This window comes from Ostrinia furnacalis, unplaced genomic scaffold (assembly GCF_004193835.3).
Source record: "Ostrinia furnacalis isolate ACB-3 unplaced genomic scaffold, ASM419383v2 OfSCF4462, whole genome shotgun sequence".
Lineage (NCBI taxonomy): Eukaryota > Metazoa > Arthropoda > Insecta > Lepidoptera > Crambidae > Ostrinia > Ostrinia furnacalis.
Genome location: NW_021134701.1, coordinates 46,063 through 71,481, shown reverse-complemented (window position 1 = coordinate 71,481; position 25,419 = coordinate 46,063). Strand labels below are relative to the sequence as shown.

Sequence of the window (25,419 nt, the reverse complement as noted above, 5' to 3'; positions counted from 1 at the left end):
ATTCATTACTCTAAATTGAACGTAATGCCAGCATCAGCGGCAGATAGATTTCTAAAAAGGCTCCTCCAGTAAATAGTGTACTCTCTACTGACCGCTTTACAAGTTCCAAAACGGGACTCGTCCCACCTCTCGTTCTCACCGCTGCAACTCCTGTGCAGCCAGGATCTACAGCTTGACCGTCAATAAAAAGCTAACCAGTGAAGGTCAAGTTTGTCCCGGGGGAAAGTTAAACTTTCATTGGACCAGCAATGAAATTAATCAGAAAAACATAGGAGTTCGAAGTTAAAGTTCGACTTCCAAGCTCCAGCAGACTTGCAGTTACATTCAAGGAAAGATATTCTTGTCTTCTGTTAATTTTGATGTTAGAATCATCATCATCAACAGCCCTTTACAGTCCACTGCTGGACTATGAGCCTCCTCCACTATAGTGGAGGGATTTGCCATAATCTCCACGCTTGGCAGGCGGGTTGGAGATCGCAGTTTAAAAGATTGATGTTTTTCAGAGAGCGCTGCTGCCCGTTCTCTGTTTGATGTGTAGTCCCTAAGTCGCCTCTTACGACACCCGCGGGAAGAGTATGGGTTGGTGACAAATGTATTCTACTCTGCCGTCACCACACGGCGGGATGTTAGAATGCCTCGCGGTAATTGTGACCAATCGTGAGAAGCACGCGGATATTGCGTCTGCTAGGCAGTTGGCTCTCCACCGCGTGCAGTTCTTGACTCTCTACAAGTTGTTTGTTCATATTCTATTGTCCCTATGAGCCACTCTCCCCCTTCTGCCTGAAGGGAGCAGTTGGACACGGCTTAATGTCGGTGCGAGCGAGAATGCGCTGTTTCGAAAGCGCGGGCGCCTGCCAAACTTTGATGCGCATTGCCAAACGGCGGTTCCCGGGTCCGTTACTTTCACAATACGACCCCGTTCGTTCGCCACTCGCGTTCGATTCGCGCGTCGCGTGCGCACTTTTATAGGGCTGTCTATCAGACAATTTTTGGGCTAATTTGTTTCCTTTACAAAATTTATTCAAATATCGGTCAGCAGAACTGCTATACCCCAGGGTAATGTTTTTTTTTAAATCCTCAACGAGGTAACTCTTGGCCTGCATAACACTTGATGGAAAGTGGTGATCAGGCCGAAGGTGGAAGCGAGCTTCACTCGGAATCATCAACCACAGAAGAACGGGCTGTCTTACCTCCAACTGCCGGAACACAACAATGCTGTTAAATATAATTTCCAGCATTTTCCTTTTGCTTGGCAGTTTAGGTTATATCAAAACATCACGATGAGGTGTCCCAGAAATATTTTTGGCTTTCAATGGTGAATTGACTGGTATTTATATCGTGACAACCCTACCTACATGTTCCTCCGGTGCGTTCGTGTTCCGGTAACAGTTTGATTAAGCATTAAACTGTATTTTGCCGGTGGATGCGCATGCGCGTTGTTCACGCCTCGGCGTAATAAAAAAAACTGAACGAGTCTAAAAAAACTAATTTTGCCATCAATACCTTCATACTTTGCTCGTCTTTTGGCAAATTTATCATGCGTACAAAATCTAAATTTAATTCAGTAATGTAGACTGAATTTACACTTTAAACGGATCTGATGAAGCAATTCCAAACGCCCATACTGAACAGCCTACATAATATCGCAATCTAATTTAATAATAACATGAGTAAATGGATGATTCATTAAGTGGGCGCCACATTACAAAAGACGGTTAATTCTGGCTTCCTGACTCAGATTTGGAGCTTCAAGCAGTGTTTTCTTACAGCCGAAATCGGTTATAGTGTGGATAATTATTTAAATAAATTCCATTTCATTTTGACTCACTGTTTCAGACTGTAGAGTGTAGTTAGAGGGACATTTATTTAGCCTTTAATAAAATATTTTTTTTATTTGTATTTGATCCTTATCTGCCCACATTTGTATTTTATATTGAAGTTCGTGTGAATAATATTTCCACAAATGTACACGATTGTTTAACTCAAGAATTGGACCAGAAAAGTAAAGGCTATCACGTTTCGTTTTTCATATATCTGATATTGACTTCCTTAATTTTATAACGCATATTAACAACCTAACATTATATCCTGATCTTGCAATGCAATACATAAACTAACCTACATATCTTTGAACTCGCAGTAATAGATTCCTTGATCGCAGTTGTCAGTTTTTCATCAAATTCAAATGTTTTTACCACCGGCTTCCTAGTGGTCGACGTGGTCAATATTTCCGTGTTCGATAGTGAAGCGTTTTTCTACGGCTGGGAACGCGGTCACGATATATTTTGCTTCAATATCGCTAGAAAATTGACAGAATTAACGTTATTCTTTCCTTGGCTATATTTATATTTGATTTCCATAATTATCTACCTTAGATTATATCGTTAACGATACGACTCAAAGATGTCTGTGGTCGTTCAAAAGAAAATTACTTTCCACGAAATGTTTGTTCGGTTAGTAGTTAGTACAAAGGAGCGAAGAATAGAGACGTTTCGAACCGAAAAATCGCCGGATATTTTTACCTTTTCTACGAAGGGCTAAGCACAGGCTAAGTGGCTGGCTCTACCAGGAAAGATGTAAAATGTGGCAATTGCCATGTTCTCGCCATTATGAACTAATATCGTCGTGTTTTTGCTTTGAATAATTTCCTCGTGAATAACACTGGCAGTCACGTTTCGTCTCTGTGAAATCACGTTTGAGCGAGAGACTTGGATGCATTGGATGTGGCTCGTGCAGTCAGCGTCAAATAGGCCGTGAGCGTGACACCCAAAGTAGCCAATAAGTTTGCAAGACGTCTTTGTTACATTTGAAATAAGGTTGTGTTATAAATTTTTTGGCCACTTTGGGTGTCAAGAAACTAATTGACGTTGACTGTACTCAATGGGCCGAATCAATTTATTCACAACCATACGCCCTGGGCAGATATAAATGGAGATTAAGAAAATGACGGAACTGGGGCAAACACTTGCATGGAAGTGGTGCACTTGAGTCACACCGATTGATCTCAATAACATCCAATATAGCTCTGATAACGGTTCAATTCAATTATTACACTGATGAATATCATTGCATTCTTGCTATGAATGAATTTGGACATCCATCATGTCGTCGCCTAAGATTAATCTCGTCTTACTGCTACTAAGTTTAGAGTACAGTTGTTAATTTTCTTGATATACTGCCTTCAATAGTACCTTTACCATGAGCTATTATAGCACAAACGAAACCAAAACATAAACAAGTAATTGAGAACAGCAAATATGTATCGTTATTGCCCAAGAAGTCAGGTCGAGCAAACCCTGCAAAGTTCATTGGAGTCTCAAACGGCCGTACCTTTGCCATTTGAGTGGTATACGGAGTGAGTTTGCGAGTGACGCACTCCCGGAGGTAAACAGGGGGGTTTACGAGTCGGCAAAGTGATTTGTTGCCTTTAACTGTTCGGTGGGGCCTAACAAACGCCCTTCAAGCGGGTAGATTACGGAGATATAAGAAAGTGATATTTTTGTCACAAGAAAGGTTGCTACAATTTCAATGGGCAGCTAACTTCTGTCAGTTTAACCGTTATGAGGGTGAGGGTTATGTAGAACTGTGTGACTGATAGCAACGTCACATACAATGATATCTTTATTGATTAAATAAGATAAGATTAGCTGATACATATTGATAGGAAACGAACAAACATGACTGGTATCACCAATGGTCCCCACATAAAACCAGTCATCGACATAAATAACTTTAATGGCGCTACGTAATAAATGCGCATGAGGGCATTGAAACGTATGTCGTAGATATTGACCCGCATGTCTACACTGTTCTGGAAAGACCTACAAAATATGCAAAAAGCGTGTACACGTGACATAGATGATAGAACTAGCGGATTTTTGAATTAGCAGCGAAAAATACAGTAAAAGAAAACGGAGATCAAGTTGGAAACAGTAAAGAAAGGTGTGTTCGTTCTCAGCATACAATCCCGAGGCGAGATAGCGCGTCTCCGAGTAATTACCATTCAGATTACAAGCTTGCAGTGTTTACACGATACCGATCGCTATGGCGGCGCCGGCGCAGTGGTAGAAAATCGCGAGGTCGGGCCGAGCAACGGGCCCGCCGATAATGACTGGCTTTCTCACAGATAAAAAACCAGATGGCTGCGTGCTGGGGCATGGATACCAAGGTTCCGTAGCGATGTCTGACAGCTGTGGAACAGGGACTGAAATTCTGACACATGTTGCGATCGATTTCGAAGGGTAAAATCTCTTGGACTGCCCAGTTATTTCAAGTTTAGCTATCAAGTTAGCGACTAAGGAGCAAGGTGCATTTAATATGATTCTATTTATTACCACAATTCATATACTTACTTACATTATTTACATTTTAGATAATAATAATGTTTAAGCTGATCAAGTAGTTTGCATTGAACGATGGAACTCCAAAAACATGTTAATATGTCCGAGACAGCGACGCCAATTAGAAAACGTGCCAGGGCCAGGCCCGCCGCTAGCTGTTTCGTCGCCCGCGTGCAAAACCGATTATGCCGCCCTACGATAGGTAGTCGTAGGGCGGCATAATCGGTTTTGCCAAAAAAAAGGTTAATTTAATTGATGTTTTCTCATTTTTCATGCTATGACATATTTTCTTAAACTTAATAGTCCAATCAATTGGTATTTTTGTCCTGCAAAAGGTGGAAAGTAAAATGTTTGAATTTGTATTAAGTATATTTTTATACATAAAATGAAAATTTTTAGGGCTAGTTATGAAAAAAGTATGTTTTCGAACTCGAGAGGTCAGAGCGTTAGTCACCACTCACCATCTTGAGTTAAAGGCAAAGACTACTATTATATTGGTTAAAGGGCCGAACATTAATTATTTTTTACATTTAACGCTTCAATAGTTGACTATATGAGAAAAATGTCTTTGAGAAGTATAAAAACGATAAAATTTCAATTGTTTAAGTATTTTTATTTATTCTGTACGTCGCGTTGATAAAAAGTTATACAAGGTAGAAAATTTTCATTTGCACAAAAATCATTGTAGTAGCCTCCCCATCCCTCTTGGGTAGAGGGACGGTGCACACGACTGTGCGATAGCAGGGAGGGTTAGTGGTGGACGTTTCGTGTGCTACTCCCGCTCTAACCGCACTGGAGCAATGAAGGGTGCGGGAGCGACCCGCTCAATTTCCTCTCCCTTACCCAGATGGGCGCTTACCCGCTTTGATCGGGAGATGGCCAAGGAGGCTGCATTCGTATGCGATAGTCACGGACGGTGATAATGGCGGCCATCCAATTAACAAAATCGTTAATTGAGGTGTGTGATGTTAACATGCCTCGATCACGCTACCGCACACCTTGTCGTGCTGTCTACTGGTGGTCGGCTGAACTAGCTGAGCTGCGTTCACTCGTAGCTGGCGTAAACGTTCACGAGACCCGTCATATGGCTTGCCTTTATGAAATCGGAGCCGCCAAAGACCGAGCGAGGGCAGAAATGCTCGCAAGTTTGGACGACGATACTAACTGTGGGAGATTTTATGCTAGAAACCAACTACAGCCTATTGGTCCTCCACTGACTAAAGAGCAGGCTCTGCTAGACAAGGTTTTGCGAGCGCTCTTCCCGAACCAGTTTGCCTTTTTCGCTCTACCATCCATGATAGATTCCCGCAGTGTCAACTCAGCTGTGGAGGGAGCCCCTCTTTGCCTGCCTAGGCCGGATAACTATGCCTGCTGCGCAAGGAAGGCCGTCCAGGTAACTCAACATCGGATATGACTGGGTACAAAGCGGCGCCCTCCTCCCGGGCGTAGATGTTATCAGTTATGCAGGTGACACTCGTCACAGCCTGAGGGATTGTATGGACGCGGCCAATTTGGCGACCACTGCCAGTACTTAAATTGCCTGCGCGCGTCTGGAGACTGGAGTGTTTCTTCTAACGCCCATATTATTTTACCGTGGATGGAGTCAGGATAGAAGTTAAGGTTCAGAGCAATTGTCTGGGCCTGATAGTCGGATAGCTGGTGTCAGTTTGACCCTCATTTTGCCATACTGTCATAGCGCCTGCTTAAGGCCGCGGATGCTTTATCGTGGGGGGGTTCGAGAGCCAAATGGCGGCTCCTTTACGCCAGCATTTTGAAAAGCATTGCGCTTTACGGGGCTCATATGGGTTGACATCCTCGACAGAAGTCGAGAGGCCCGCTTGAGAAGAGATGTGGTCCGCCGCGTGGCTCGGAAGACGAGGCGCACGATACCCTCGCAGTGTGTGCGGCGTGGGCTCAATATGGCTTAATAATGGCTCATAGTCAAAGCAATGCTGGACAGTAATGAGGCCTGGGCGGCCATAGCCTCCTTCTGCGAAAACGTCATGTTGCAAAATGAGTCCTCGGAGCGAGAGCACGAGGACGAACCAAACGCGCCCTCACTCCGTCGTCGGCGGCGGGGGGGTCAGAGGAGGGGACAATAATGATCGCTTCCTGAGGTAGAATTGTGTAAAGCAATCGTTATCATTTGACAGTTCATAACGTACAATTATTCTGTCAAACGCTTTGTTTAACTGACTTTATCGTACGATATGAACTGTCAAATGATAACGATTGTTTTACACAATTCCACCTCTGATTCCCCTCCACGATGATGGTCAGCGGCTGATAGTGTGGGGGTGCCCCCGCCTGCATTGCACACACCATCTCCTCCGTCAGACGGTAACAGCTGCGTGATCCCAGCTGTTCTAAGCGCCCTGAGCTTCTCTTCTCGGAAGCTCTGAGCGCCCGATTTGCCGCCCCCCTAGGCGTGCCGCCCGCGTGCGGTGCACGCATTGCACGCCCGCTTGCGGCGGCCCTGGCCAGGGCAACGTAACTGGCTCCACAGGCCTTGTATTTGCTCATTGTATCGTAAGAACGGCTCATGTATTCGTCGATCCTAGTAAATGTTGAATTTATCCTCTTTCGTGGTACACAGGATTCGAGGTATTTCTGGTCTTACCAGGCCATAATAAGGAAACATCTTGGGTAAACAACGCAAATATAAAGTTGTGGCTTACTTACCGCTATTGAATGAATTAGTATTGTAAGCAGAAACCTAGTTGAATAGGAAAATGTATCTAGTAAATGGTAAATTATAATAGTTGGTTAAACGTTTATAAAGAATAATTCGTATTGATGAAAAACGGTTACAAATGATGAAGTTACTCTGTGTAATAACAATAACAGTCAATGTCACGTTAATTTTGGATATTTCAACAAAACCTTTACCGCGATTTTCACGATACTGAATAAAGCAACCGGAGCAGGTTGCTTACGCTTACTTTACATTCTACCACTAAAAATTCACAAGTTTTTGGACACTGTGTTGACTTGCCTTTTGTTCTGTGTAATGAATATTATCGTAAATGCATGTGAAATGGTGTGAATTTCATCGACTAGTATGGCTACTTCAGTTGTATTTTAGAGGCTTGTCTGTGCCAGCTGTGCAACAGTGACTGAAATTCAATCAACGTCACGCTAATTAAACCTCGCGAATCGTCGGCCGCTTGTTTGTGCGGATATGCAGCGGCAGCCTGGACTGTCCTGCTGTAATGCAGCACTGCCAATTTGGTCCAAATATGCATTGAATACGTCAAACTGGTAGCCATTGTTGACTATCAGATATTTACTAAAACTATCAGAATTTATTGCCAAAAGCATACCTTTTGGCAATAAATTAAATTCGCCATTTAGATTTTGCTCACTGTATTCTTTTATATTGAGTCCATTACAGTAGAAATAATTCTGTCACACAGGCGTTAAGGTCCGAAGGACATGTGACATTTCTTGGCGGCAATCGTGCTTTTCAATATCTATTTTCGTTTTTGAAGTGATAAACGTTCGTGGTTGAGGGGTAACAGAGCTCACTTTGACCAACTATGCAACTGATTAAGCGCTAAATAAACTCTATTTCTCCAGGGAACTTGAACCCAACAATGCACTTAGAAGTTAAATGAAGTAATTTGATGTTGATGCCACTACGAGTGGCGAGAACCGAGAACTGGCTTGTATGTGAGGAAAACCGAAGGAAATAATAAGATAAGAGATTTCATGTCTATTTTGTCACATTGCGCATTGCAGGATAGAAAACCTTCGATCAAGCTTTGCTTAAAACAGATATGGTCAAAACTGGTCAGTTTCCAAACCCAACGGTAGTATTAAATTACTTACAGTCTATAAATTGCAATATACTCATTTAATATCAAATATTGGACTCCCACACATGTCAGTTACTATTATTGAAGCGTTGGCCAATGAAATCATTGCGAAATCTTGCGAAACCATTTGTCCCCTGGTGTTACTAAGCTATAAAATAGTTAAGAAACTAACATTTTCAGTTACCTATACAAGTCTTTGATGCTCTGCCAGAAGCATATTTTATAACACTAAAATAACACACTGTTCAGATAAACGTTGGATTGTCCGATATAAACGCAAACACAATTATTATGTCGACATTTAATTAGCTATGTATGGCAGTCATTAATACTGAGTAATTATAACCATGTACCTACAAGCTTTTAGTTCACATTTTGCTGTTTATTTTACCTAAAGCTTTATGTAAAATCAGTACAACGTACCTACACAGTAGATAAATCAAACAGTACGGAAGCTTCATACAAACGCTCGAAATCAGACTCACGCACACAGACGCACGCTTTACACGAGCTCTAAGCGAACCTCGCAGTCCATCCGTCGCGAGTGTCGCGCGCGCGCGTTGTGTTTCTAATAATAATTTTATTGCATGCACTGTCCGCTGTATTTTCAAAACTTTAACTCGGCATCTTCAAAACCAGAACTTTAATTTTTAAACTTCGTAATAACTCTGAATTGTAAAAATGAATAAATATTACTTTTTAAATAAAGTGCTTACATCTGATTTTGTAATAGTTCTTTTTAAATTACGTAATTACGCTTTTTAACAATTAATGTGTTCTATTTGATAAAATAAATTGCTCCGCGCGCCTTTATACTAAGTGATGAACTGTATTTAAAATGAGTCAATAGCTATGTGAAAGTATCTGGTATTTTATTTATGAGAATAGAATATCTTCTACCGGCCTCTAATAGTACTTAATCAATTTATTCGATTATGTATTCAATCATTATAGAACCTAATTATTTGATAATTAAAAAACCTAAATAAACGTTTTAACAAATAAGTAAGTCAGAACCTTATTAATTTTATAAAGATTAAGAGTGCCAACCCTAACACTCAGTTGAAGTGTAGGTATTTAACTCGCCGAAAGGGCTAAGTTTCCGTACTGCTTTAGCTCATATATCTACTGTGGTACCTACAACCTTTGGCGACCTTGCAGTACATAATACCCTATAGGTGCTAATACAATACTGTATTGCGCAATGGGGATTGCTTAGGTAACTGCATTCAGTTCAGTTTAACGAGAAAATGAGATTGTAATCAATTTACTTGTTACGATTTATTCGTATTATTTTACAATACCGGGATTACACCACGCCTTCTGCGTATTGGATCCAAAAATAACCCACGAAATTGAGTCGTTCGAATTATCACGACGTCAACCTAAGTCGTTGGCGAAAGCAAACAACCCAAACTCCATTCCAGGCTCATACATTATTCACGTGGCTCCTTGTCGATCACGGCCCGTGAAGTGGGTCTAGGCCTAACTTCGCCACTCGAGCCGACCCTGTACAGAAATACAGTTTCCACCGTGAAGGATAATGATCCGCCTTCCGAGTCCGTCCTAACAAGTTGATCGCAGGAAAGGATGATGCTTGAGAACTCGCGATGCGTGAAGCGAACAGGCCTACTCCGAAACGCTGTTACGTAGTTGCAAATCTATCTGTCACCGTCCCTCATGCTGGCATTTTGCTTTGCGTGAGAGAGATACCAGCATGCGAAACTTCGGTTAACGTTTTTCGGAGTAACCCCGATCTGAGGTTATTACGGGTGTGCTTGCGCAACGAGAGCATAACTACAACGACGTGCATTCAAATGTCAGCTCGAAAATATAACCTCTCTGATGTTTGCTTCGGATAATTCAATCAACATGAGCATATTCGAACATTTACTTACATTTTGAACTAAATATGACATGTATGTTTCAGAAAAAAGCTAAGAAAGGGTTTCTTGAAACATAAACATGTAGAACTTAGTATTGTTTGTTTATGTTGTGGTCAACATCTACATATTTTAGTCTTAAAATTAATGACGGTGTTGAATGCGCCTAAAGAAGAAGCCTCAGTATCATGATTTAAGAGTAGAAGTAAAATCTACCCCAAATCTTGAGTTACGTATTCAACAGAATCACACAACATATAATATAACCCATATAAATAGTACTACATAACACGAATCACATTACATCATTATTATCGTTAGCGGCGAATGCGCGGAGATCGTAAAAGCTCTACGTGTTGGTCGGTGACGTCACCCCGGGGCTTCCCTCGCCTGAGTCACCTAGCTGGGGACTTAGCGAAGTCCCAGACGTTTTAATCGCTGGATATAACCTTTTGGTCCCATATATCTCAGCACGTTTTCTTATCGTCTGAAACTTGCGTTTCGAGTTACGTAATCGCAGCGCAGACCGCGGGGGATTGAGATTTAGGACTTATGGTATACTCCTCAGATCATAAAAGGCGGTATACCTACCTAACGTACTCTATTATGCAGTGAGAAACTGCGGCTGTCTAGTCAATCCCATTGCCAATCAATGGCTACACGGGGAGTTAGCATTTGTCCTTAGATTTAATTGTTTTGGTTCATTATCATTACCTACTTGCTCATTCTTGTGATCCTTGTAATCCTTGTTTAATTTCTTTTGATAAAGGTAATTCTAAAAAACATCACGTGAGTAGCGGTCTAGCTAGCTTAGAAAAGATTAAGCAAATCCTTTTATTATCTTTGAAACAAAGCTTGACTTATTGCCTGACACAAGCTCTTGGCATGGTGTTTATAGTGACGTCACTATGTGCTTCCCTTGCCTGACTCATTTTTGGATAGGGGACTTAAGGCGACTTACGAAAACAAGACATTAATTTAATCGCTGTTTTACTTTTATACATTTTAGTACTTCTGTGTGATATACTGAACTGAATCCTTAATAGCATGACGTCTCGAACGACGGATACTTTTTCTGATTCTCAGTAGTATATTTCTCCCAATTAAATGTAAATGAAACTGCGAAACAAATTGTAGATTTGAACAAAACACGCCATCCTTTGTAACAAGTTCATTAATGAATAATTATTCTCAAGTTGAACTTTACTCGTCCCTAATAAAGCTAAGTTTTACGAAGTAAAATTGAACCAAACGTAACGATATTGAATTTGGCGTAATTGAAACTTCCCCGAAGTTCCTTTTCTAAAGTTATATTGAAATTAAATTCAGACTGATTACCTTTTTCGTCGTTAAAATTCGACGGACTAATAACAGTCAATTGTACTAGAAAATAAATAGAATGAAACAAATTAAAACGAACCCGTTTTATTTAACGTAACAAGAAGTTATGACTGTCTTTCTGAAAATAGAGATAAGAATGACTGTCAATTGTTGAATAGGAAGTTCTTGTAGATAAAGGGTCATTGTTCGATGCATGTGTGGGCATTTGCCTTCCCACAGCGGTGACGCAAGACGAACCTAGCACCAATCCGAACGTTTCTCTGCTGCAGGACTCGCCTGAATCACATCTGCCTACGCCGCAGTCCGAATATCCTAAAGTAGATTCCATAAATAAACGCCAATTGGAAGATATAGTCCTTGATTGCCAAAAGGTTACTGTCCGCTAGCTGCATACTTCCTACAAGGCTGACGTAAGACTAATATAATACCGATTTCTGTTTAAGTGCCATAGCCACAGGACATCATGCATGAGTCACGCACTTGCCGTCAAATAGATCAGCCAGATCAAATCTAAAAGTTAGTGAACCCTTATTGTAATATTACTGGGTAGTACAATAAAGTACAAACTGTGGTTTTAAACCTGATAAATAAAATAATCTAAAGTTAAAAACCCATTGGAGATAATGTACATTTTGTGGTAGGATGTCGAAACTGTAGGAACAACAGAAAACATCAGAGGAACACGTTTTTATTTATGTGTAAATTGATAGACCGTTCCATGCTGTTTTCTCGCCCAATACGCTCATTATCACATTATTTAATGAACGTGGTGCTTCTCGTTTTGGACATGTTACGGTCGAAACAAATAAAATGATTCCTTGTTTAAATATAACCCCTGGGCGGACGTTTTTGGAACGGTGCCCTTATGTTGTACCTAAGCGTCAGAATGACTAAGACTAACGATCCGCGATATTGTACGTGTATGGGAATAGTAATACGATAATGTTTTCCCTTTTATTTTGTTGTTACGTTTATGTCTCGAGACTCTTGCAGGAAGAAGAGACATGCCAAACAAATCAAACAAATGACAGTCAATCAATACTAGGGTGAAGTAGGGTGTCAAACCTTCATGGATTTGCCACACTGGATGCGGTCTGCTATCAGATCAAAGTGGTCTTACATTAAGCGGGTTGCATTCACTGTCATATTGACATTCGACTTACCGCAGACCACCTCCAGAGTGACATTTAAATCCTTTAGGGTAGAAAAATCAACCATTTGTTCTTTTCACGCGCAATAATATTGTATTTATTTTCTCGCCAGCTGTTTGCTGATGTTCAAAGATCTTTAAAAGGTCGTTTCATTGCTTACAACATAGCCGACCGAAAGTACTTATCCTTGAATGCGTGCGTAACTATGTGTGCGGTGTAAAGGTAGCATTCGGATCAACGCGACCGCGACGCGCGACCGCGACCGGCGACCGCGACCGGCGACCGCGACCCACTGCTTTATATGAATTAATAGGAAGTGCTGACGGATGCAAGCGACCGAGTCGCGCGACGTGTGGGCGTGGCCTGCCGGCTACTTGCGTCGCGCGACTCGGTCGCTCACAAGGCAGTGCCGCCGCGCGACAGATGCAAAATGGCCGTGTTTTCTTCGCACGAAGACGAAATTTTAATAGAATTAGTAAGTAAAAACGCACCTGTATTCGATACGAGACTTCAAGCTTATAAAGATAATACTGTGAGAGACAATATTTGGGAAAAAATTGGAAAAGCATTAAATAAAACAAGTTAGTTCAAATGATACATATTTTTATTAGAAAAGGTACTTATTTTTATTGTTTACAGATAGGTACTATTTTACTTTAACTGCAAACATACTGAGTTTCGTATGGGTCGCACGACTCGTGTCGCGAAGATTCGTAAGTAGCTGTCGCCCTGCGACCTGCGACCGGTCGCCGGTCGCGGTCTCGAGTCGCGGTCGCGCGTCGCGGTCGCGTTGATCCGAATGCTACCTTAACGCCGCTATGTGGGCCGCGGCTGACGTCAAGGCGACCGGGACGGGCTCCTACTGTTATTGTTTACCGCTCTAGATTGCGGTACGTGGAAACTTTATGGGGCTAAATTCGAAGCTGTAAATATGGTATTTTTGGCCCCCTTTAATTGAAAGGAGAAGGCCAATGAAGACCTATTTAGTCCTAATTACCCTTTGGTAAATTAGAGATGGTTGTCCTTCTGCTGTAGGAGACTGAATGATCTGATGATGTTGAATAAAAATGCGTTTTAAGTCGATAAAAGTCATGAAAAGTCAAAAGTACATGTATACACCTCGATACTTCGTGCAATATCAAATTGTTGAGTTTGCGCCCACTTGATTACGAAACCACTTCGGCCAAAATTATTAATGTACTTTGAAGTCGTATTAGAGCTAATAGTAAACGCGTTTTATGTGTTTGAGAGACACAAACAATGAAATTAACCTTCAAAAGCCTATGAATCGGCCATTTTTATCACGCCACGAGGCGCGAACGTGACGTGCTCTACACGCTGAAATATACTGAAAAAATAAACATTTATGTCAATTTTTCCGCCCTTACCTGCGATCCCCTTATCACATTGATGTCACTCTTACTTCAGAGCCCATTGTTGAACGGACCTGGGTATAGGATAAGGCTAAAGGAAAATATTGTTACATTTTCCCATAAAAGATATCCGGTCACATATTACAACCCTGTTAAAGCTATACTTACTCAGATTATAAATGCGATGCTTTGAAAGGATGGTTGGGACTTGCTTTGTTTGTTACTCCTTCATGCTAAAACTACTGGACGGATTTTGACGTTGTCAAAATATTATTATTTTAACTAAATAAATACGCAGCTTTTTATAGAAACGTGAGCGAAGAAAAATGTGCCAGCTTTTTATGAACAAGGCACGAAATACAGTCGATCAACACACTGAATACAAATCGAAAACCTATATCAATAACAACTCAAATCCCAGGAGCTCCGTTTGCGAGGTAGTAATATAAAATTGTCAAACCCAGTCATCGCGACTCATTTCCATATCATATTATATGAAAATGACACGTGTAGCTTTTTATCGAACATTTCTACCTTACATAATAATCGGGTGCCTATTATTTATCAGACAGACCTGTGAATAGGATAACCAGATCTTCTATCTTGGTAAGGATGAATCATTTTTACCTAGTACTAGTGTTTGGGTAAACTCTGTTATGATTTGGAAATAGAACTTGTTCTGGTTATTGTTACCTGAAAACTATAATAAATAAATCAGTGACTGGCTCTACAAAGCGAAAACTTCGATTGGCTTCGTTGACCAATTGCTTGCTGTGTGTAATTTATCTATCTTTTTCTTCACTCTAAATGTACAAACTATTCCCGATATGGATCTTACATACTTTCTGAAGGAAGCCGTTATTTTTGTCATTGTGACAGGCTAAATCAACTTATTACTATAACCGTGAAAATATGAATATTTGCAGAAAAACGACGTCCTCAGTTTTCCTGCATGATGGTCACACTCGTGAGAGTGCCGGTGACGCGACTACAGAAGCACAGATAATAATATTGTAACATCCAGACTCGTGTTTTTGTTATCCTTGTGCATGACTGACGTGAAAAGGTCGGACGCGCCCTCTCCGTCCCTGGAATTGCCTGGAAACTGCTGGAATAGAAACGTTTCCACTCCACTGGGTATAAACTATCTCGACATTACCAGACTCCAGAGATCTAGAGGTTGGAATTTTGAACTCTATTTAGTAGCGCCTAAACTATTGAAATTAACAAACTTATTGGATTTTCGGATGATCTAATAGAGATACTGAAATGACTAAATTCTCGCAATTCTCTGTTACTTTATTTCTAGTTACGGATAAAGTTGGATTTTATATAACAGAACAAAATGGTATTGATCAATGAAAATTTTCAGAGGGTAAAGTCAACAAAACTTGCTCGGAAATTGAAACTGAAGTCGCTGAGGATGAAGAATGATTACGTAATGTTGGTCTAAGAGAATTTTATAGGCGAGAAATTTTCAAATTGGTTTTAATTTTGGAGGCAAATTGGATTTAAAATATCTTACTCTTAACATCATAGTTAATATTGAACTTCAAATCCTACAGCACAGCCTTGACAGTTTTATCTAATTTAAATATTAAACATCCACGTTATGGTTTCATTCATGCGCGACCGCGGTCTGCTCTATTTAGCGAAAATAAAACTACTTTCACAAAAGAAAAAATGGAGACGTCAATGAAAACTTTATGACAGCGACAGACTAATTATGGTGCCAATCATTGTTCTTATAATGGTTCTTACGACGATCGAACTATTATAATTATCTAGCACTAACTTTTGCCAGCAAAATTCCTTTTACCATAGGGGTCCCCCTATGGTAAAAGGAATTTTGTTTTCAAAGAGGTAACTTAAAATTAGGGATTGATGGTGAAAACAGGCATTACTTTCGCATTTATAATATGGATGGATCGTTCAAGGAGCTTCTAGCTAACTCAGTGCTTATATCCGACCTAAGCAAGCACTTTAAGCCCTAAGCAAACCACCGTCCTTTGAAAAGGTGCACCTAGAGATGTGCCGCTGAGAAAGTTCTCGTTCCCGGCAATATTCCCAGTGAGAATATTCTCGAGAACCGAGAACGCTCCCGGGAATATTCTCAGTGTTCTCGACAGAATACATTTAGTTTTAATTTAAATTTTGTTGTTTATATGTGATATGATTTGTAATGTTTCGATGTTTTATTAACTGGGCGTTAAGACTAGTTGTTATAAACAAGGCATAAAACGTGTGAGTGAGATATTGCAGTCTTGCTCACTCTTTTCGTGGCGAACGCGTGCCGCGGCTTTAGGACTCGGCTACGGTATTTGAACATCAGTGTGCCTCTGAGTTTTAAGGCCCTTGCCACCCTGGCGGATTGCAAGCGGATTCAAAGTGGATTTAAAGCGGATTTAAAGTGGATTTAAAACGGAGAGGCGACGCGACGGAGAAGCCGCGTGAAAATATCGTGAAGCTTCCCGAAGGCTGCCAGCCGAGCTGGATTCGATGATTGACCTTTTTTTCGAAGTTGGACCTACCTAACTGGACTGTTTGCCCCAGGTATACATTATATTCAACAACTTCGAGTATAGAGTCTCCAACTTTTAGAGGAGTGGGTGCAACACGGTTTTTAGAAATGATTTTTAAATCTTGCCCATGTTCATTTTGAGACTCACTTGTTGAGAGACTCTATTGAGACCATCGAGCATTGTGCCTAGATCTTCCACGATCTCAGCCATGACTACGATATCGTCTGCTGTCTGGGTTATGTACTCGCCGTTGATATGTATGCTGAATCCGCTCCAGCCCAGAAGCTTGAAAACATCGTCCAGGGCGGTGGTGATGACGTCTCCCTGTCTCACCCCTCTCTGCAACTGGATAGGTTTCGGGTCCTGATCTTAAAACGGACTGTCACTGTGGCGTGTTTGTACAAGCCTTTCAACACTTTAATGTATCAATAGTCAATTTGGTACAGTCGAAGATACTGAAGCACTGCCCATATCTCAATCGTATCGAAGGCTTTCTCATAGTTCACAAACGCAAAGTGGCTGATTATACTCCTTGATCTTCCGTATAATCTGCCGTAGCGTATTTATTATGGTATGTGGTACTAAAGCCTTTTCGAAAACCGGCTTATTCGGGGGGCTGAAAGTCGTCGAGCCTGCTAGCGTGACTATCGAAAACAGCTGACATGGCTCAGAAGCGAAATGGGTCTATAATTCTTCAACAAGGTTTAGGGCCTTTAGTACCGGCATTCCGCCTGCTTTCAGAAGCTCAGACGTGATTACGGTGCCTTGTTGTTTTTCAGCTGTTTGAGAACCATTCTAATCTCGAGCAGACTAATGTACGGGATATATTCGTTAAGTGTCGGATCAATCTAGCTAGCACGTATTTTCTATAAAAATGTGTCAAATGATCCGTCAGACAGGCTATCCACAACTTATCCAGAAGTGGCGAAACAGGCCCTTACTAAGCGATTGTGAAATATGCCCTTAATGTCAAATAAGAATAGTTTAAAAAACTATAAACACGCTTTTAATTACTAACAACACTAAAAAGTCAAAAATCATCAGGACCTTGGACATCATCTAGCATTAAAGTGCTCAAAGACAAATCCAACGAACCCAGACTCGATGAGTTTCCGCCGTTTCTTTTAGGAGTTCCTATGGCTACCTCCTGACTCCATCATTAGGACCCTGGACATTATCTAGCACTTAAAGATCTCGAAAAGACATCCAATCAACCCAAACTCGATGTGATTCTGCCGTTTCGTTTAGGACTTCTTTTGGCCACCTTCCAGTTCCATCAGACCAGCTGGTACCACAATATTGTATTGTCATTTCTAATCTACATATAATTGCCAAGTTTCATAATGATACAAGACTTAGAAGTGCGTGTAATTCAGATTCTAAGATTCCATTACATAGTTAGTTACATACACGACGACCTAATAAGAGCGTGTTAAAAACGAAAAAATTGACAGTTACATTATTGAATTACGTGTAAAAAGAAATTTCTGTCATCTTTCATATCATTAAAATGACATTTCACGACGAAAAAAATAAAATATAATAAAGTTGCAGTTGCCAAGAATATTGCCGAGAAAGTTCCCGAGAATATTCTCGGGAACACTGAGAATATAGCCTTTCACTGCAAATAGAGTGTATTGTTTAATATACACTTATCTGTTGACTTAATTTAATACTATTTTACTTAAGAAAGTTTGTTTATTCCTATTTTATAAACATGATTCTCAACCTTTCTCACTTAGGAGAACGCTCCCGGGAACGCTCCCGAGAATATTCTCAGCTGAGAGAGCGTTCTCGGGAACGGCACATCAATAGGTGCACCCAGTGAAACCGCCTCGACCGCGGTCTGGAAAATTATGCCGTTTAGATTGCTTTTGAACTTTCACGATAACTCTATTGAAAGTGAACTCTAACATAAATAGTACTGAGTCTAAGGGCACTGGCACACGTGCTTCTGTGCCTACGTTCTACCCTTTGCATAAATAAAACACCGATCTTCAGGTAGGCACTGCGTGCCAAATTGTTTATTTCGATCCCAAAAGAAAATGAAATGAAAACATATTTTCCGAATTGGTAAATCTCAAAAACTTTTCCGATGTGGTACATCTTAAAAAACTGGCATATTCACAATACTTGCGCTTACATGCTTTCAAATCATTAGTAGGTATGTGAGTACGATTATTCCAAAAATATTAATTTTCCTCCACTCAAAAATTCCATATTTTATCAATAAATACCTACACAATAGCTTGTTAACTGGTAACTGTATCAAGTGATATGTGACTTCGACCAATGTTTCCTGTGTGTGGCCAAACCAAACATGTCACTCAATCAGATTGGTTTTTCACATGCTCATGTTATAACTTAAAATGGTAATGTGTAACCGCAAGGTCAGTCATACAATCGCGTACTTTTTGCATGTCCGATTGTACAGACGACGTCACATCAACCTAAACATTATGGTAACCTATGTAGTTGTAATTAGGGTGGTTTTGCTACAAAAATGTACAGTCCGATGTGCTGTTGACTATACCTATTTGTTACTGGTTGTCAAAAAAGCTACTCCCACAGGCAAACGCGATTCGGCTATTGTTAGTTCTCGTTACGCAAACATATTGCTGTCTACTTGATTGGCAATTTGTTTTCAAATTGTGTACCTAGAAGTGGGCGTTCAATGTTCACGGACTTTTCTTTTAATAGATTTGTGAGAATACGGTGAGTGTATTTTTAGTGTCACATACTTACATTATTTACTGTAAATCAATTGAGGCATAAGGATTGTCTGAATAAGACGTTATTTATACTCGCTAGTTGTTGCACGTGGTGTTTTATTTTCTCGAAATAATGGCGTGATATAAAGTCGTAGTACCAAACATTTTCAGCTGAACTGAAAAGAAGTTTTCAGGGACGACCTCAAAACTCTATAGGAGATGTACAGTCACGGACAACCGTAAACTTTCATTGGAATTTTAACTTTATTGCATTGCAATAAATTGCACAGTATTCTCATTTTTTTGCTCGTGTGGAGACTCCTCGTAAATAAGAGAGTGTTCAAGCAGGCGGCGACACCAGCGATCCTTGACACAGTTCCACTTGCAAACTATTGCATCCCAGCCACCTAGAATGGGAGCGTGCTCTCAAGTAGCTCATTTCAGAAACGACCTCCCGCTGTACAGTTTTTGAAGGCTTTTTGCTAACTATACTTGGTTTGGTACTAGGCTTTTGCCTGCGGCTTCTCCCGTGTGATTTTCGATCTGTTAATGAGTCAGAAAAAGTCTTTAAGGCCGTGTGTCTTATGCCGTCCAAAAACCGGGATAAAAACTACTATCTTATGTTTTCCCTTGAGTCTCAAATTATCGCTATTTCATTATCAAATCAGCGTCTAAATCGGCTCAATGGTTTAACATAAAAGAAAAGAAAATAGGATCGCAGGATAAAACATACTAAATACTGAATGTGCCACGAAAAAATAATACTATGTCAGCCCACTGGCCACTGAAGCTGTAAATAAATCTTAATCAGAGACGAGAAACGTGGAGTAATTAAATTTTAAGCATCACTTGCTAATTAAGTAATAAATTGAGATCAAGCACAGTAATAGTAATCAGCGCTTGTAAATTTTCCAGACTACGACTCATTTTTCAATAAAAAATCTTCACTAATTATATTACTATCTTCGTCATTTATTAAACATTAAAATATTCAGTGGATATCAAAGTGTACTAAAGTAAAACTACGTGAAAGTGTATTAGAAGCAAAATCAGAAAGAAAAGATATTGTACTTATAAAAGTTAGCTTGACAATAAACAATTTTATGCGTAAGTAGGTACTCAAGGTCACTGAATCATTCCCTACAGTATGTTAATGTAAATTCGCTGTTATATGACAAACTAGACTCACAGTTACGTTATTTTGACGGCTTAATGATAAGTTTTCGTGTGTCGGTGAGTCAGTATGGACTACGTAATATTTAATATTGTTACAGTTAACAACGAAGATAGAACATTATTTTTATAGGAATAAGGAACGATGTAAGGTACTAGCCGGTATCCATTTGGTCTGACTCAAATCGCTTAGTTATTCAGTGGAAAAGCTAGGTTGAGTAGTACTTAAATGTACTACCTATAGGTATGTTCTGTTCATCACGAGATTGTATAGTTCTTTCTACGAGCTTACCCGAAGGTGACATCTGTTCACACCGCAAGCGCCACATACTCAATTTCTTATTATTTATACGTACGCGCTACATCATCGAACCTTATTATGTTTTTTTTTTTTACAAACAACAAACAAATGAGAAGAAGTAATACAAATTTTCAATGCGATTTGCTCCACGAAATTAAGGCGAACTTATTCTAGCCTCTGCTACTCAGGCAGGTTTGCCGATGTCCAAAGAGATTGGACACGATCTTAGCTTGTGAACGCAGATTGGATCGGCCGCTCTTGAGATGCTCTCCCAAGCGTCCGCCGAAGCATCCTTGACATTGTAAAGATATGAGAGTATTTAACGATTTTCTATTTATATTTTTCTTATCTATCTTGTATTACCCAATTTTCCGATAATAGTAATCCGTGCAGTTCAATGGGATATGTCATCTGTCTGACCATTGGCGGGTCATGGTCATGATATAACTTGATGTTAAAAATATCAGAATTGTTTTATGTTATACAAGTAATGTAATTGATACATAAATGTATGTGTTACAATAACCTAAATTTTGACAAAAACAGAAATAATAACATCACCTTGTAGAAGGAAACGAACATGACAAGATAATGTTTGCGTGGATGTGTTTAGTGTTTACCTTGTCGACGAAAATTGTCGACATTATGAACTTGTTAACTGTTTACAGTTTCAGTAGTTTCTAATAGCGTATCATATGTATGGAAAATAAAACATCAAGCTAAATAATATAATGGCACTTGTTATTTTAAACTTTCAAGTCTAAAATTGATGCTTCACTGCTTAATGCTTTGCGATTATTTGGATAGTAGTAAAACATTTTTTTTTATGTAGATTTAGTATTTATTTATTGATGGGGATGGGGAAGCATCAATGCCTCCTACATCTGCAACAAATGACGCTGTAGCCAACTCGAACTTGAAAAAAAAAAACATGTCAACCGTCATTTCAGTTGAAAGGGAGGTATCGATACTTATCCATCGCCGTGTGATCTTTGCGTCATTACTAGCTGTCCATAGCGACCATCGCATTGGGCAGATTCCTAAGACGCTACAGCAAAACTGAGAGTCACCCGTGCGTGTGCGCATCAGTGCGTTCACATGTGGTGGCTTCAGGACAAATATCTTATGTATGCTTGTAATAAGAGCGAGTTTGCAACCAAAATGTAGAGTCCCACCATGTGCTGTCAACTGTACTTGTTACGCATGCTTTTTGCACCCACAATATTTAACACTCCGCACTGTTTGTTTTCAATGCTTTTTTTGCTTTTTCGCATAAAATGCCTGGAGCGTCATTCCATCAATCAATCGAGCACGCATCAAGATACAGTATGCTTTAAATATAGTGAGCTATATTTAATTTTAAGTGCTTTAAGGCCTCTGGCCTACCTTATTTTTAATCTACTCACTGAATTATAAATAAATATTTATGCGATGTTTATCGAATCATTTCGCATTTTTCCGGCAAAGCAATTTGAGTTAAATACTTTCAGTATTCACGTCAAGTACTCTTTTCAACATACAAGATATTTGTTTATGCTAATTTGTAAAACACTCGCGCGCAAACTATATCCAGAACTGGCTTTGACTTTGTAGCTATTATTTGCGTCCTATATTCAACGTTGTTTTCTTATTTTCAACAAAGTAGTTTATACAAACATTTGCTTAACATTTTATTAGATGATCACGATTGTTTGATGTCTTTGTTCCGAAGCAAACTATGGAAAATGCCGTGCTTTTGTTTCTCGAAAATAAAATGGCGATTTTTCTTTTTCTTAGGCCAATGGCTTTATCTTAATAGTTGTATTATTTGTCACGCCCTCAAAAGGGCCGAAGAATGTAGGAAGGCTTTCGGTTGATTGACATTAATTCCAGTTTAAAATTCAAATTCAAATTCAAATTCAAATTTCTTTATTCATAACCAGGTGTTTTTACATTTCTATATTGCGATCGAGGAATTATTTTAAGTATATAAATACTTGTGGTAGAATATCCCCGCTCTCCATATTAATTTAACATTAATTGACAATATAAATAATAATTATGACTTTAGATTATACATATATTATTTTTCAGCCTATTTTATTAAATTAAATAAAATAATGTAAAAATTAATTAATTAAATCAATTTAAATATAAAAAAGAAAAAGTAATTTGTTTCAGGTTGTTGTTGTTACACAAAATAAATTAATGTTCAAAATTCCAGGGTGCAAGAGTGTGTGTGTGTGTGTGTGTTTGTGTGTGTGTGAGTGTGAGTGAGTGAGTGTGAGTGTGTGTGCGAGGGTGGGTGATTTAGTTAATTTACTTCTTCTAGAAATGCCTCAGTTTCCACATAGCTACAGGATTTAAGGAATTCCAGTTTAAAAGATCCTTTGATCATAAGTTATGAACGAAAGTATGCCATTGCCGTGTCATACGATGCTAACAGGCAGCCTGACGCAAATTGCCGTGGCTGAATTGTTAATAGAAGCTATTCATTTAACCGTCTGCCGACCAGGTGCGCCATGCGTCATCGGCCGCCCATCTATAATGCAACTGCAATCAACGAATCGATTGACACTGGACAAACACATCGATTGGAGAGAATCGGCTGACAATCATTGGAGATCTTGTTCGCAAACAATCGAGTTGAATTGCCATTTTCACACGCTGTTTTAGTCTAGAATTTGAACAGATTTTTGCAATGTTGATTCCTTGACACTTACGGGACTATTCCCGCTGCAACTCCTGTGTAGCCAGGATCTATAGCTTGACTGCCAATAAAACCCAACCTGTGAAGGTCAAGTTTGACCCGGGGAAAAGAACTGTCATTAGAACCGCAACAAAATTAATCAGAAGAATTCCTTCACACTTGTGAAAACCTGGAACGGAGTATGAAGGACTACAAATACCTATTAGAATGCACTTTGAAATTTGCAATACGACGAGAATCTTATTTTCCGAGAGAAACGGAAATAAATATTTTCTGCTCTCTCAGACTATTTTTACTTGCGTTTGCCAAGCCATATCGCACAGTCCCGACTGGTTTTTACACTATGAAATAAGTAGAGGAAAAAATAATATATCAACAGTTTAACACCGACCGTTATAAACCATTGTATTACACGAGTAAATTGTATTGTTATATTCTAACAGTTTGAGAACGGACTCGCGTGTTGAGTTACAATAACCAGTGTATAATTAATGAAAATAACCTCATTGATTGCTAACTGCAGATTACTAAAATAGAAACCTTCTCACACTAATTAGTTAATAACAGAGGCGTTCCTAAATGGCTTGTACGTTTCAAATGGCCGTGCTGACTGGGAACGTGTTAACTTAGCAATATACAATAAACAAATTGGATTGTCAAAATATAATATTGTAAACTTTTTCGTAATGAACAACTTTAACGATTTTTTTGGTCAATTATTTATGTACTTTTATATCAGTATTGCGCTTTTTGAGGACAGGTTAATTTTCCTCTTTTTCTGTAATCTGTGGTAGCTATAGTCCACAATTCCACATGACTAAGCTAACATTAAATTACCTACTTACTAGTCAATTGATTACCTGAGAATTTCTGTGACAATGCCACCTCATTAATAAATTAGTATTGTGACAAGTCATCACAACTTAATACCTTACGGTTAATGACTCAGAAAATGTACTTAAAAAGTTTCTTAATGTTCATTTTAAGTACTTTCAAACCAAGTGTTTATACATTAAGGAGTAAAAAAAAATTAATGGGTAATTAGCAAACTTAAAGCCAATATTATTAATTGGTGCCTCAAAAAATTTGATGCTTCATTTTTTTTTTCAAGCTTCTCAAGCTGTCAAAGCTCTACAATGCAGAGCTTATCAGTATTTGTGTTGTAAAATTTCACCTATTAACAACATAGAGATGCCACAATGTTTACTTTGGCTTGTGTAGTCCATAATTTTACGAAATGTAGTCCAACAATGTTATTCTTTCAAAAATTATAATTGTAATCATTTAGGACGTCCTGCCCGTTGGGACGATGCAAAGCCGGATAATTAAAACATTGTTATTCGTGTAAAATTCTCATCATTTCCCACTGTTAATGAGGCCTTTGTGTTTTTGAAGTTCATAACGATTTCTGTTTAGTAAACAAGATTGTTTTTGGCCACGCTCTCCAAGGCGATGAGTGTCACTCACAAAATAACTCAAATAGGTATGTATATTCTTGGGTTTTGTAGAGACAACAGCACTGCAAACTCGTCTCTACTACAATCACAATAAGCCAGTGTTTAGCTTGCTGTACGTACTGTCCTACTAATGTACTAAACCATAACTACATAAAATAAATACTCACTATTGATTTGCAAATAGTAAGTCATCCATGCACGGACTCAAGCGTGTTATAATTAGGTAGATTTCGCGTCTTCGTATGATGATAATGATGAAATGATTTTACAACTATCAAGAACACATCTATGTATAATGGCTGTTGACTAGACAGTCCTCACATCCATTATGTCTATTCTTAGAAGTCTAGTCTAGATCTATGTACTAGTCCAGATCTATATACTGCCGTAGCTGCTTGACTGGCTGTACCGGACGCGTCTGTCTTGGCTATTGCCACATCCATGTACATAATATTATGTATATCAGTACATAGTTTGAATATGTAGATTCCGAACGGTAAAGTCAGTTTCCCTTAATTAAGGATCCAGTTAACTTTATATGATTACTGGCGGATGTGTGACATAAACTTGTTGCTGTATTTTTTCCAAGACAGAAAACAGTTTCATATATTTTTTTAAACTTTTATGGAGATAGGAATTTGGAAACAGTGCAAAACACGG

At 39.3% G+C, this 25,419-nt stretch overlaps 1 protein-coding gene across 9 annotated transcripts in view; it reads left to right on the top strand.

Annotated features, from left to right (window-relative positions):
- Hipk (Homeodomain interacting protein kinase) overlaps positions 1-25,419 on the top strand; it is a 118,917-nt gene that overhangs the window by 49,335 nt on the left and 44,163 nt on the right. The window lies entirely within an intron of this gene.